Consider the following 14,455-nt stretch of genomic DNA (forward strand, 5'->3'; position numbering starts at 1 on the left):
TCTAATCACTATGGCAACCTATGACAGGCCACCCGCAGGTACTGGAAAATGCTTCAGGAAGGTTAAAAAAAAAAAAGACTGGTCATCTCTGGATGCATAACTAACTCTATTATTACTACCTTTCTAAAAGCTTTTCAATTTGAAGTCCTTCAAACCAGAAGAGAATTAGCATTATCAAGCCATCTTCGAATGCATTTTTAAAATGGCAGATTTCTAGCATGAAAATAATGTGAATTTACATGTTTAACAAATCAGACAGACCATATTTAGCATTTGCCACTTGTATAGCAATGTTTTGGAGCACAAAATCATGTCTGATGAGGGAGAGTGTGTAATTTAAGTTATAGAATAAAACTGGAAAGTTTCTTCTTTACAAGTTGTATAGGTAGTCCATATGTAGCTTGTTAGCTTGCTAGCAACTTCAATGTTTTTAGTGAGCAGATTCGTATTTTAGGTATTTTTTTGTAAATTATGTTGTAGAACAAAACTGGAAAGTTTCTTGATGAAAAATCAGACAGGCCATTGTAGTCCTTATGTAGCATTGTTAGCAACTTTAAGCAATGTTTTTAGAGTACAAATTCACTTTTGAGGTAGGAATCCTATGTAATTTATGTTGTAGAACAAAATTTGAAACTTTCTTGATGACAAATCAGACTGGCTAGCTTGCTACCAACTCAATATTTTTGGAGTGTAAATTCATGTATGAGCTACAGCTGTAAAGCAAAACTAAAAAGTATCACTCTTATTTTACCCATAAAAAATCTAGGTTGGCTTAGAAATTGAGAAGCTCTTTTTGAATACAAACATTGAATACAAACACTGTGATCTAGACGATAACTGCAGGTCCAATATTGTTAAGCGTTCCGGACACGTATCTCTTTGATGTGGAAGCTCTGGAAGTCCTAACACTGAGAACATCAGTATGCTTATTTGAAAAGCAAATGTCAGAGAAAAACATGTTTTTATGACAATACTGGCCAAATGGAAGAAGGTCACCACAAAAAGTCAAGAGACAGAGATGTGGGATGAATGTAAGCTTTGAAGTCTTGTGTTTTCGTTCCTAAATGAAGCATAAGAAAGCCAAACTGGCCAAAAGGCAGCTGAGGAAAAGAATAAATCAGCCCTAAAAATGTGTTAATTATTGTGTTATGTGTTAATGTATTCATTTGTGTTAATGTGTTAATGTATTCATTTTTTATATTTCCAATGCCACTAATTGTTACGGAAGCAGACGGACACAGGAATATATAAAAGGTAAGGTTTATTGTACAATGTGTATGGTCAAGAGATTTCCAGGGTGAGTGACGGTAGTATCGATCTTGAACAGTGACAATGGTACTTAGGCTGAACTGCGTGGTTTGTTGACAGGAGCTGGTGGATAGCTTGACGCCACACACCTCGACGCTCCGTCGTGACGTACAGGGACTGACAGACAGGGATCCAGGATACGGAGGACAACACTCGGAGAAAGAACAAGAGGTAAGTTCACAGGCAGGGTAGTAACAGGTAAGTTCACAGGCAGGGTAGTAACAGGTAAGTTCACAGGCAGGGTAGTAACAGGTAAGTTCACAGGCAGGGTAGTAACAGGTAAGTTCACAGGCAGGGTAGTAACAGGTAAGTTCACAGGCAGGGTAGTAACAGGTAAGTTCACAGGCAGGGTAGTAACAGGTAAGTTCACAGGCAGGGTAGTAACAGGTAAGTACCAGCATATACTTGCATAGAGTCCACTCCGCTGGAACAAGACCAGACATTTGACTGAGGTGAGGTGTGTGGCTTTATAGTGGCACTTGATGAGGTGACGATGGTGTTCAGGTGTGCTGATTAGAACTCAGGTGAGGATGTGCGTTGTGATTGGTTGGGGTGAGAGCCTGGCCGGTCTGTGACACTAATTAATTATTTTTTGTTTTAAATGGCAAGCCTGTATATATATTTATATATATATACAGTATATATATATATACACAGTATATATATATATATATATATATATATATATATATATATATATAAATCCTTACCCTACTATATGCTTGTTTTTTTGGATTACACTGTGTCATTAACACTTTACCTGACACAGAGACTGTATTGGCAAATCACCCAGTGTGTGTGTGTGTGTGTGTGTGTGTGTGTTGGTTTGTGGTGCAGCTTGCTGACAGTGTTTGAAGTTCATCCTCTGACATGATGGATAATTGCTATAGAACAAGTGTTTATAGAAAGAGGTGATACACATCCCGAGAGGGAGAATGAGAGAAAGAGAAAAGGAATACACAGTGATAAATTAGGCTTATGTGAATGCATAAATATGTTTAGTAAGCTCTCCCAATCCATTAATGACAGCGGATAAATTCAGGTAATGACGCCATGTCAAGACTTCGGCAAAGGTCACCATGGCTTTGGAACTTTGGAGCCCTTTATAGCCCAAAAGTCGAGCATTAAGGAGGAATTTATGAGCTGTTTGTTTACTTCAACAAGCTATTTCCTCAGGTCAGTGATCATTTCAAGCCTGCACAAAAATACCACAGATTTACATGGTACACTCTTAAAGATAAAGGTTTCAAAATACAGGGTTTGCAGCAATGCCATAAAAGAACAATTTTGGTTCCCTGAAGAACCTTTAAATGAACAGTTTTAAAATCTAAAGAACCTATTTTCCACTATAACGCTGAAAGTTGAGCCAACTTAAAATTTTAAGGCAACCAGCTTCAGCAGATTTTTGGGTTCTCTCATCTTATTTTTGTAGGAGATTCTCAACTTTTTGTTGCATAAACTTAAAACAACAAGTCCTAATGTCTTTTGTAAGGAAAAAACTACTAGATCAATATAACCACAGCTTCATCAATATTTACAGTATTCAAATGAAAAATGTCTCTACAGTCACTATTAAGTTTCACATTGCAAGCTCTACATGTGAATTACTGACTTGTTTTGCCCATTTCTGTCCAGGATTTGAACTGCACAGGACGGTTGCCTTGCTCAGTGTCTCTTGCAGTAATGCAAATCTTCATATTGATCTGAAGAATTGTGACAAATTGTCTGAAAAATTATTCTGGATACGAAAGCACCATAAAGCCATTCTGATGGATCTGGGGGCTTTGCTCACTGCCCCATCATCTGTAGGGCAATGCTTGCCCGATGTAATGGTCTCAAATACATCATTGCTCCATATTTATTCCAGCTCTGTTGTGCTGTGCCACACATCACCAAGACAGCGTGAATCACTGCAGTCCTGTCGACCCTCAAAAGAAGAGATGGATGGATGCATATAAGCAGGTAAAAACTCACACTTCAACAGAGGCATAACAAGACACTAGGCCTGAAAACGAGGCAATCTTTTATTCACTGAATTGTATTTTGCATAACATCAGGTTCAGCATGAAATAGTGATATTCCACTGTTGTCATTTTTTCTGAATATCAAAGAAATTTTATGTCATGATCCAGTTTACAAAGACCAAAGCTAACAAATCCCTGTCAAGAGTGTTTCCTTGAAATTAATATTGTCAGATAACTTTTTTAATATCCTGCAGTGTATACAGTGCACCCAAAAAACATCTTCCATTTCAAACAAGTGACTGAAAGTAACTGAAAGTTGGATTTTTATTTTCACTATTTTTAAGGTTAGTTTTACAAAATTATTTAATATATAAAAATGTTAACATTTTATATTTACATTTGTGCATATTTATACATTTTATTAATCTGTAAAACTGAACTCTCTGTTATTGTCAGCCCTGTTACATCGTACATCTACTTGAGATGGGACAATGCAATTTCTTAGCTCTTAACACACCTTATATATTTTAGAGAATGTTTAAAATTGTACAAAAATTGCTATTTTAAAGATCAACTGTATTATAGAACAATCCAATTCATTTTGTCTGTTTTGGAAGCCCACAGCCTGATTACCTGTAGAGATGCAGTTCAGCTGACACATATTCATTATTCATGAGCTTTGTGCATTTCGTATTCCTATTATTTTGTTTGTGATACTTTATATTCTCCCACTCACGCAGGAAATATGAAACAAGATATTGATTCAGACACATTTCATGGGACAGTATGCAAATGAAACAAGCATCAGTCAAAAGACACCAACATGTATTTTGCTAGTTAGGAAGGAACCACAGTAATATGTAGCCTTAATATGTAGCCCAGTGAATAAAAAAAAAATGGTGCAAAGTGGGTTGTGGGCCAAAGACAAGTTATTTACGTTCAGTGGGTGAAATAGTGATATTTATGTTTTTATTTATTTAAAGGTGCCTTTCAGTAACCAATTCTATATAGTTTTATGGTGGAAACACTGACTGATGTTTTCCAATATAGAGTCAAAAACAGCATAATTAAAAAAATATTTTTTCTTATTTTATCTCAATTTTTTTTTTAGAAATTGTGGCTGGATAGTATGGTCACAGTTGTTGTGTATAGAAAGAAGAAGAAATATCTGAGTACCGAACCTTGAGGTACCCCAGCGGCAAGTTGATGTGAATTTGACAAGGCCCTGTTTCAAGATGCCCTGAAAGATCCACCGGTGAGGTAGGACTTAAACCAGTTCCTGTGATGCCCATTGTCAACAAGATGGATAGAAAAACCAGGTGATTAAAGTTGTTTAAAGCTGCATACATGTACAGTAAATGCAAATGAACAACCATCTAACAATGTTGAACTTGATAATAATGACAAGAACAACATTATATATTTGGTATAAGATTTCTTGGACTATCAAAGATTTTTTAAAACCTGTTAATTATATTGAGTTGAAAACTAGAATGAGTGAGTTGAAAACTAGAAAGTGCTATTCAAAAAAATAACTCTTTATATAAGTAAATATTCATAATGAATCTGTGCATAAGTGATTTAATTGGCTTGCAAAGAGAATAAGCAGTTTTAATGAGGAAAAAATGACCAGAGGCGAACTATATCCAAAAATAAATAATAATATAATAATAATGAAAATAATGATGGACTCATATGCACATCTGTGTTTGTAAATATGGTAGACATCCAGCTCATAAATTCGCCTGGCAGGAGGAATATGGCTATATGACTTAAAGTACTAAAAGTCTAATAAGAAGCTCTTAAAGAGAGTAAACATGGACTTGGATTTCAAGGTGAATATATTTCTATGCTTCATACACATTTTTACAAGATTGTAAACACTGTGTAGATTGAGTTTTTTCCCCTCTCTTTAATAAGAGATTGCTTCAAGAACATTCAGCTAATTTACCACATAAAATCTTCATATATATAGATACAAGATTCAAATTGTACTTGCAGAACTCTGACTCATCTTTTTGTGTGGTATGTGTCAATACAGTGTATGTGCCTAAAACGGTCAAACTCTACCATAACCACCTGGTTGACAGGATATGCTTTAAATAAACTGAAATAATTCTTAGCTATTCTCAAAAAAAATTATATTGTGGCTTATATCAAATATCTAGTGTTAATTAAACATCTAGGCTCATAGCTGAGACATTAAAAATCAATAATCTGTAGGGAATGACTTTAGGGTTGTAATTTATGCTGTTATCACGCAGCTTCTCTGTTCCACCCTTGTTGCTGTGCTAAAAAGCAATGAACTGAAGACTCTGTGCACTAAATCATTTTTGACAAGTCAATTTCCTTTAATTCACCTCTTTAATGAAGATAAACAACTTCTGTTTAGTTTGGAATTTGTAGCTTAAGTAAACAGGGCTGAAACCGATCTGCATAACAGCAGCAAACTGAAAAGGGTTTTTCGGTGCTAAGCTTGTCAGTGCCACTAATGCGTAGGAGTGAATGGATGTGGGATACGGAAACACAAAAATACTCTTTTTGAGGTCTGGAAGAAGTTTATCTAAAATCCAATCTCTCATGGACGAAGCCTTTTCACAGATCAGGGCTTTTTGACTAAGGAGCAAAAGTTCAGAGACCAAATCTTTCCGATTTGTGCTGTGATCACAGACAGTGCTTTTATTTGAATGAGTTCTGTCTGCAAATATGCACTCAGCTGACCTTGGATATGATTTCTCAAGCAGACGGCTTCAAGGCATTTGCTGAGTCTATAGAATTTTTATTTGAATAGATGTTTTGAGAAATAGATTTATCAAACAGGCTTTAAAAATCATAATTTATATGAGGACTTGGTGATATTATTGGTTTTTAGGGTGTCCAGTCAATATCAAGTCATAAATGTATGAATCCACAAAAACTAATAACTGTAAATTATTTATTATTGTTTTGCAATGTGTGCACGTGTGTGTGTGTGTGTGTGTGTGTATATATATATATATATATATATATATAATTGCATCCTGCTGCTCAAAAATCTGTTTATTAAATAACTAATAAATAGAAATTGTTAGGAGTCAAGACACTCAAGCCCAAAGGATCATATTAATTTTGTTTCTTTAATCATTTTTAGTTGGACTAGACAATTCAGTGATTTGTGAACTTGAAAGTCACTAATTGAAGCAGTAAGGTCAAACTCACAAACTCTCTGAGAGTAGGTACTTCTTTTATATATATATATATATATATATATATATATAAATACTTACTTAGAGAATAAATACTTACTTAGAGAGTGTCTGAAGTGTGAATGTAATTTGGGCGTACTATATTCGTCATTAAAAGGAAACACTAATTCCACAGTATTCATACTTAAAAAATACTATATTAATACTGAAACTATTCATAAAACCTATTTCCGGCAAGATTCTGAAGGGTGCATCCAATGGTCACTTTACTATATGCCATGAGGCCATAGGAGAGAATTTGTGAGTGGCAGTGAAGCAACGCAATTGACACTGTAGAGCACATGACAATGACAACATAATGAATGTACAGATAACATTCATACTACACACATTCATACTATTTAACGGTCATTACTTATTCAAAAGAAATTCCTGGTTTTTATTATAAATTGCAGCAATGCATAATAATGCAGAACAAGATGAATGATTATCATGAATAAGTATGTTTGTATTCCAGCTATTTAAGTCCACATCGACATTTTCTTTTAACTGTGTTCTTTTGTGATTCCTTTTCACATCAACAAGACTAAACCTGTGAGAGAACATTGCTGAGTAAGTCACTGAAGATCATGTGCCAGAAAAGCTGAGACTGGAGAAAGCAAGCAGTTCTCTTGCACCTGGTTGATCCAGAGCCAGAGTTTTGTCTTAGGAACTTTTTTTTGAGACTTTTCAGCAACTACAGTCATCCTCTTAACCTGGAAAGGTGGCGAGATGTGTCTGTTTACAGAGAACAAATGCTGTCTTTCTCCTCACTGCAGGTGCAAGTATCATACCTCGAAAAAACACCTCAGATGTGCCACGAATTCAAAAGGAGAATGAAGTAAACTTTTGTCTCAGTGTTCCTTGGCCAAAATAGCGATATAAAGCAGAAAAATTGATGTCAAGCCTTTATTTGACCATATTTGATTGTCGTGTTTTTCATTTCCTCTTTGCTCAATTGTTTTTAGTAAACACATTTCTCTGATAAAAACTTATCTTGACCTTCTTCTTCAGTTTGAGTTGATGTCATGATTAGGTTCCTAAACCAATCAAGCCTAGAAATAAATTCAGCTTCTTTCCTGACAAATATCCCGTCCTTTCAATGATGAAGTGAAGCACATGAATGCACCTGGAACAAAAGGTTTTTTATTTCCCCATAATCTGTTTTCAAGGGCGTTCGCTCCATTTCATTACCTAGTGCATCACCACTGGGGAATCATGTCAGTGTTCCTATTTACATCTCTCTGTGGAGAACACCACAATGTGGAGATTGAATGTGGTTGCAGGGGTGAATTGTGGAAATGAAACTCCTGGAAATCCATTGACTTGCCTCAGCATGGGACTCAGAGTTTTGTAATCGCAGTCTGCTGGCACGAAGTCCAGATCCACTATTGTGGTTATATGATCCAACTGCGGATATCCTCAATCATGTGGAATGCATGGAAGGCTACGCTTTGTTTACACTTATTACAGCCTATAATTATAGGCAGCCTATAGCCTAATTATCATTTACTTGCCCCCCCCCCCCCATTTTCATTTTGAGAACATTTACTTCCCTGTACTTCAAAGCACTATATCTTACATTTTACACTATACATTCCAGAACAAAACATCCCTTTCTTCGTTGAACAAACAGACATGTTGCGATGGTGCTGTCTGATTTGTAAAGAATGATTCTTTTGAATCTGTTGAACTGGTTCACAAATTCACAGAATGATTCATTCATGCATTGGACTGATCAGTGATTCATTCCAAACGAGTCTTGAGTTAACGACTCACGATCAGCTCACGATATACAGTACATCATAATATCATTAGAGCTTGAGCATGTGGAAGATTTGACTGAGGAAAAAGGTAAGTTACTATAATGTATTTTGGTATTGTTTATTGTAAATGTTGATACCATTTTGGTTATAAGTGGCTGTAAGATGTTTAAAAAGCAGTGTGACGACATTTTACTGTCGTATTTTCGGGTTGTTTTATTTGTCACCACACGCTTGAATTATCGATAACTCTAATTGATATTGAACATTTAGTCTTTGAGGGACAGTTTTTTTATTCATGAAAAAAGAAAGTTTGTTTAGGCCTACTTTTTTCAGATTATGTGTCCATTACAATAGGCTAATCAAAATTTTTACTTCAGCTACTTGGGGATTTTACTTTTAATCTTTATTTGCCCATGTTTATCTTGTGATTTTAGTCTTAAACAACCCTCAGTTCACTAAATGGTGAAAATACACACATAATCTATTAGGTCTACTGCAAAAATACTGCTCCCCCCACCCTACTTCAAAAAGCTTGTAGGTCTAAGAGGAGCTCCTGGAGATGTAACAAAATGAAGTATTGACTGCTTGTCAGAAGAAAGAACACAATCATTTGTCTCCACTGAGAGGCAGGAACCAATCTTGAGAATGCAGTCCAAACAAATGATGGTGTGTTTGTCTGAAATAACGGAGTGTCTGCTGCAAAGAGGTGAATACTGCAAATAGTGTGGAGAAAATCTGTCTGCAAACCATCTCTGTAATGAGATATTTCTATTGGATTGGAAGCAACAGAACCATCCTCAGTTTGCCATGAATGTATTTCCCCACATCTCTATAAATAATTGTTTATTGATCATTGAAGGAACTATATGATTTATGAAACTGCTAGTCTAGACAAAACCCTCCATCGTTGAGTCAGTATGATTAGTATTTCAGGGTGAAAATGCAGTGCCACGCCTGGCAAGAAATGTAATCATTTTCTGTCATTTACTCAACACATGATTTAAGAGACTGCTGCAAGAGGATCCTTGACTGCTTTATGCAGGGACCGTGTTGGGAGGAAGTCAAAACTTTAATAAAGATGGCACAAATAAACATTTTGTCATTATTTATTTACCTTTATTTTGTCTGTGAAATACAGAAGGATATGTTAGGAAGAGTCTTACACTGCCTTAAGAAAGGCAAACAGGTTTGGAACAACATGAGGGTGAGAAAATGATAACAGTATTTTCGTTTTTTGGGGGAACTCTTCAACAAAAGTCGCCATTCATTTGAACTATTATTTATAAAGCAGAAACTTCATACCACTTGTATTGAGGTGACCCAAAGGTGGTTATTTCAATTTCCCAGATTTCTCAGCTGTGAAAGGAAGCAGAGATAAAGCAGCACTCAGTGATCTGTGAGTTATATTTTCTTTTCTTTCTTTCCTTCCTTCTTTCTCTCTTTCTTTCTTTCTTTCTTTCTTTTTAAATAGCAAATAATACCCTTTACGGGGGAGGAACATTATAATTTTAGAGCATTTTATTGGACAAAAAATAGTGTAGTGCAGGATGCGTCATCAATATTTTTGATCCAGTTTCCCAGAAAAGAAAGACCACGTTTCTTAATGTGTATATCTCCGAAAATGTAATGTTTAGGAGTACACTAGCATATATATGACTTCATAAGCTTTGTGAAAGTTCAGATTTATTTATTGTGTGCTCTCAAACTATGCATGAAAATTTTAAAAGACATGAAACAAACAGTATTAATTAGAATGATGCACGGCGCAATATTTTTTAGATGGTATTATTCATCTGGAAATAAACAAATATTGCATAACTCTAAGCAGAAAACAACAAACCGTTTGCCTGAGGGCAGCAAGGAAAGTGAGAACTGGCTACAGGGTCATTTGTCATCTCTGTATAAAGTAAAAGCCCCCAGGACCTTCACAGGCACACTCATATATAAGGACTTACTCACAGTGAGAGGATCCTGGAAAGCAATATGCACCGATTCTCATTCAGACAAAGCAAGAGATTGCCGCCTATTAATCATCTCAGGCATGGACAGAGAACAACGGCCTTCCTTTGAGCATGTTTCCTATCGTCAGCCTCTTTATGGGATTTGGAGGAAATGGGTCATGACTTCCTGCACTCATTTTATAGCTGAACAACCTCACCTCCAAAGGTGAGGTTTAACAAGAACTTATGAGCCTGTGTGTGGGGAACATAAAGTTTGAAAGGAAAGTTCGCCAAGAGAGGCTGGTATAATTCTATTCAGGGCTGGATTTAGTAGGGTGCTGGGGGGTTGACGCCCCTCAGATTGTCTCAGAGTGTGACATTCAAATTATTATTGCTAGCATAAATTACACTGGATTAAATTAAGTTCTTTTAGGAGTGAGTTTGCAGTGGCTTCTGCAGTTAATCATGAGAGCTCCGACTGATTTATGAAACATTTTCCAAGTGAGTATTTCAGTAGTTCTGTCATGACAACTCTCTGAGAGTTTAGCATGGTTGTACATGACAATGGTAATGTGTTTAGTCTTGGTGGAACAGATCTGCTTCGCTGCTGCTCCTGCGGCAGAGCAAGTACCAAGACTTGCTACTGCAAATACATCCACAAACATGTTGCTGTGAGCATGTAAGAAATATTGCTGCTGCACATATAACATGTAAAATAACCCCCATATATAACATACATTAAATCACCCTGTAGAACAGGGCTAGTCAACTAGCTTCATTTGAGGGCAAGATTATCGAACTGAAAATTTGAAGGGGACCAAGGGGGTGGGGGCCGTCCCAATCTCTTTCTGAGGGGGCCTATAAATTAGAAATTAAATTGAACTGCATATTCAGCAGTAAAATGAACTAATATTACCAACACCAAGATCTATAAAAGGTTAACAGAGTGCTGTCTGTGAATCAATTAAAAAAATAATTAATTAATCAGATTTTTTTCTATAATTAATCATGATTAATCACATATTTATATATTTATATTGTCATAATTATGATAATAACTTCAAATGAATGTAGAAACAACATAAAGATGGCATAAGTAGCCTATTATTAATGACGTTTAGATACCAATACTGCTACTGGTGTCTCTATTAAATGCATTTTCCCTATAAATGTTTACTATTAATTATAGCCATTCAACAGTACAGTATAATTGAAAGCCATTATTTTTAACATTTAATAGGCTCTGAAATATAAAACAACTTTTAATTTAAGTGATTTTAAAACAATCTTCACATAAACTATAAATAAACTATATCGGTTAATTATTATTCAAGCTACAAAAGTTCATCAGCGAATAGAGCAGTCGAATGATTTCTCTTTTTCTTTTCTTTGATTTACATCATGATTTATACATGACGCGGATCTGACACACATCCGATTTTCTCTAAACTCTTTACGGTCATTCAAGACTTTGTAACTCAGTTAAGACTACGTTTACGAGGTAACTCGTCAAAACCGCAAATTTTGACATAATTGTGTGTATTTTTGTCAGTTGAAGCGCTACTGGGAGTCTGAAGCATCTCAGCGTATGTGTACAAGGTGCAGCCTTTCAAACTATACTTCATTTGATAATAATTTTCATCCAGTGTTTGCGCTATTTCTCGCCAGAAGTTATGACCGATAACACTGTCTTTATACTCGGTTAAACTAGAGTTGTGGATATCTCATATCTCCCTCATAAACGCTTGTCAACGCTGCCGTCTATTGATGTTGCAGTCTCCGTAGATTGTTGTTGTTGCGTCTCTTTCTTTTCTTTTTTGGATGGCCCAGGCCAGTGTTGCCACCTTGTGGACAACAATTCAAGGCATATGTGCGATCTGCGCGTACTTCTAGCCCTGCTGTAGAAGATCTATACAGGTGGACCTGGGGAAGGTGGAGGGTTTCTGAACCGTGCAGCAACTGCTACAGCAAGAACTAGCCATGTATTTGAATGTTGAGCTGCAAGCTCATTGGCTGCTGATACAAAAAGAAACCAATCAGCTGAGCCATGTGAATGATGATGTCATTATGTCAGATTGAGTTAGAACCTATTGGACTGCGCCATCTATGTGTATGCACCTTCCTGTCAACTGAACCAACCATGCCAATCATTTGTGAATTATTCATTCTTTTGAGTCATTACTATATTTTCAGTGCAAAACGGTTTGAAATGATTCATATTTGTACAAACCGCTAAATGAGTCATCTGAAATGGTTTTTCAGTAAAACAAACCATATAAATACGTAAGAATACAGAAAACAAGCAACATCGGATGAAGTGGATATAAACAACTGAAACAAATGGTTAGTTGAGAGTTAACTTTGTGAAAATTCAGCAGCTGTGTAATGTAAATAAAGTGTGTTTTTGTGTTTGTTCAGTAAGTTCCGCCACAAAGTATTCATCATAAAAACTGCCATGAACTAAATGTTTGTATGCGTTTCTTTCTTCTCTTGAGCACAAAAGATGATATTTTGAAGAATGTTGGTAACAGTTGTTCCATTTTCCATAGTATGGAAAATAACAGAATTTTTATTTTTGTGTGAATTATCCCTTTAATACTTTTTAGAGCTACTTAGTTATACCATTTTTAATAAAACATCTTTTTAAAAATATATTTAGTCAGGTTACAGAACTACTTTTTAATGGCTGTCAATGAAGAAAGATTCTTTTTTTTTCCAGAATAGCGTAGATACATCGTCTTACCAGTAGGGTAAGCAGATAAACCTTGACACCTTGAACACAGCAGGCTTTTTTTTCATTTAGCTTCAATACCGCAATCTTTTACCAGAAGATCTGATTAAATGCAGTCTGAGAGTGTTGCTGAAACTCAACAAGATGCGTCTGAAAGCCTGAGGAGTGGGAAATGATGAATATCTGAAGTTTTCTGCACAGCTAGAACAGCAAGCCTTGGAGCAATCTGAACCAAGCAAAGGCACAGACAAAGCACAGTTGCATACTGCATATCAAAGATCATCTCCTGCAATCTATTATTAATCCAGTATCACTGATAGCCCACTGGTGAATAGCAGTGTTTTCTCATTCACCCGTTTGTCTTATGTTCACAGTTTCATCAAAGCACAACTGCTTCCAAAATGAACCAAAGTTTGGTTGAAAATCAGTCTTTCGGAAGCTAAGCCTGATCAAGTGTTCGCTCCAAGTTTTCCCTTTCCTTTTTGAAGTTTGTAAGGGAGTGCATATTACCCATACAATGTCCCAAGAGAGAATCATGGTGGGAGCAAACCCCAAGCGAGCCAATTAAACCTCACAGAGCAAATAGAAAACATAACATCGTATGCGTAACAATCTCCACAAGGAGTGCATGACTTCAGTAAACTAATAAATGTTTTATCAAACCATTTACACTGTCCGGCTCTATAGAGATATTCTCTCTGGTGCACTACTAAACTTTTCATTGTTTTTCTGTTTACTATTCTGGCTGTGTAGACACTGCAAATATTGCTGTGAACATCTGAGCCACTAATCTTGACGTTGATCGGTGAACACAATACATGGTTTCTTATCTTATATATTAAAGTCATAATGCCCCCCCCCCAACCGTATCAATCAGTACTCCTAAAAAATAGTCCACCCAAAAACGAATAGTTGCTTAAAATTTACATATTTCAGCTGTTTGTACTCTCATTCTGACGGCACCCATTCACTGCAGAGGATACATTGGTGAGCAAGTGAAGCATTCTGATGAAGAAACAAACGCATCTACATCTTGAATGACCTGAGTGTGAGTAAATTTTTATTTTGGGGTGGACTATTCTTTTAAACAGAATATAGTAAAAGTTCTACAAAGGCTGGCCTTTTTTATGCCGTGCATGCAGAAAGACAATTTAATGACCTTGCAAGCCAGAGGAAATGTCATGGCCTACTTGCCCTGCAAGTGTTAATTGTTGGTACAGAAATTACTGGGGCTTGGGCGTACAGGTAGTTAAACCTTTGAGTGCAGTGTTGACAAATTGTGGAAGTGTGCAGGGAATGAGAGGACCAAATTTGAAAGTTTTGTGATAATTCTGGTGCGTTTGCATATATTTTGGCAGCACATCCTGACAGTTACCTAGTTAAATGTCAAAGGCAAATGCAAGAAATCCTACAAAAGTAGCAAAAAGAATGAGAATATCCTTGATCTTAAGTTATGGATAATTCAGAAACTCTCAGTGTGATCACATTGCTCATTCCTCCCATATTGAAGGTTCATGTCAGG

This window comes from Barbus barbus (assembly GCF_936440315.1).
Source record: "Barbus barbus genome assembly, chromosome: 48".
Classification (NCBI taxonomy): Eukaryota; Metazoa; Chordata; class Actinopteri; order Cypriniformes; family Cyprinidae; genus Barbus; species Barbus barbus.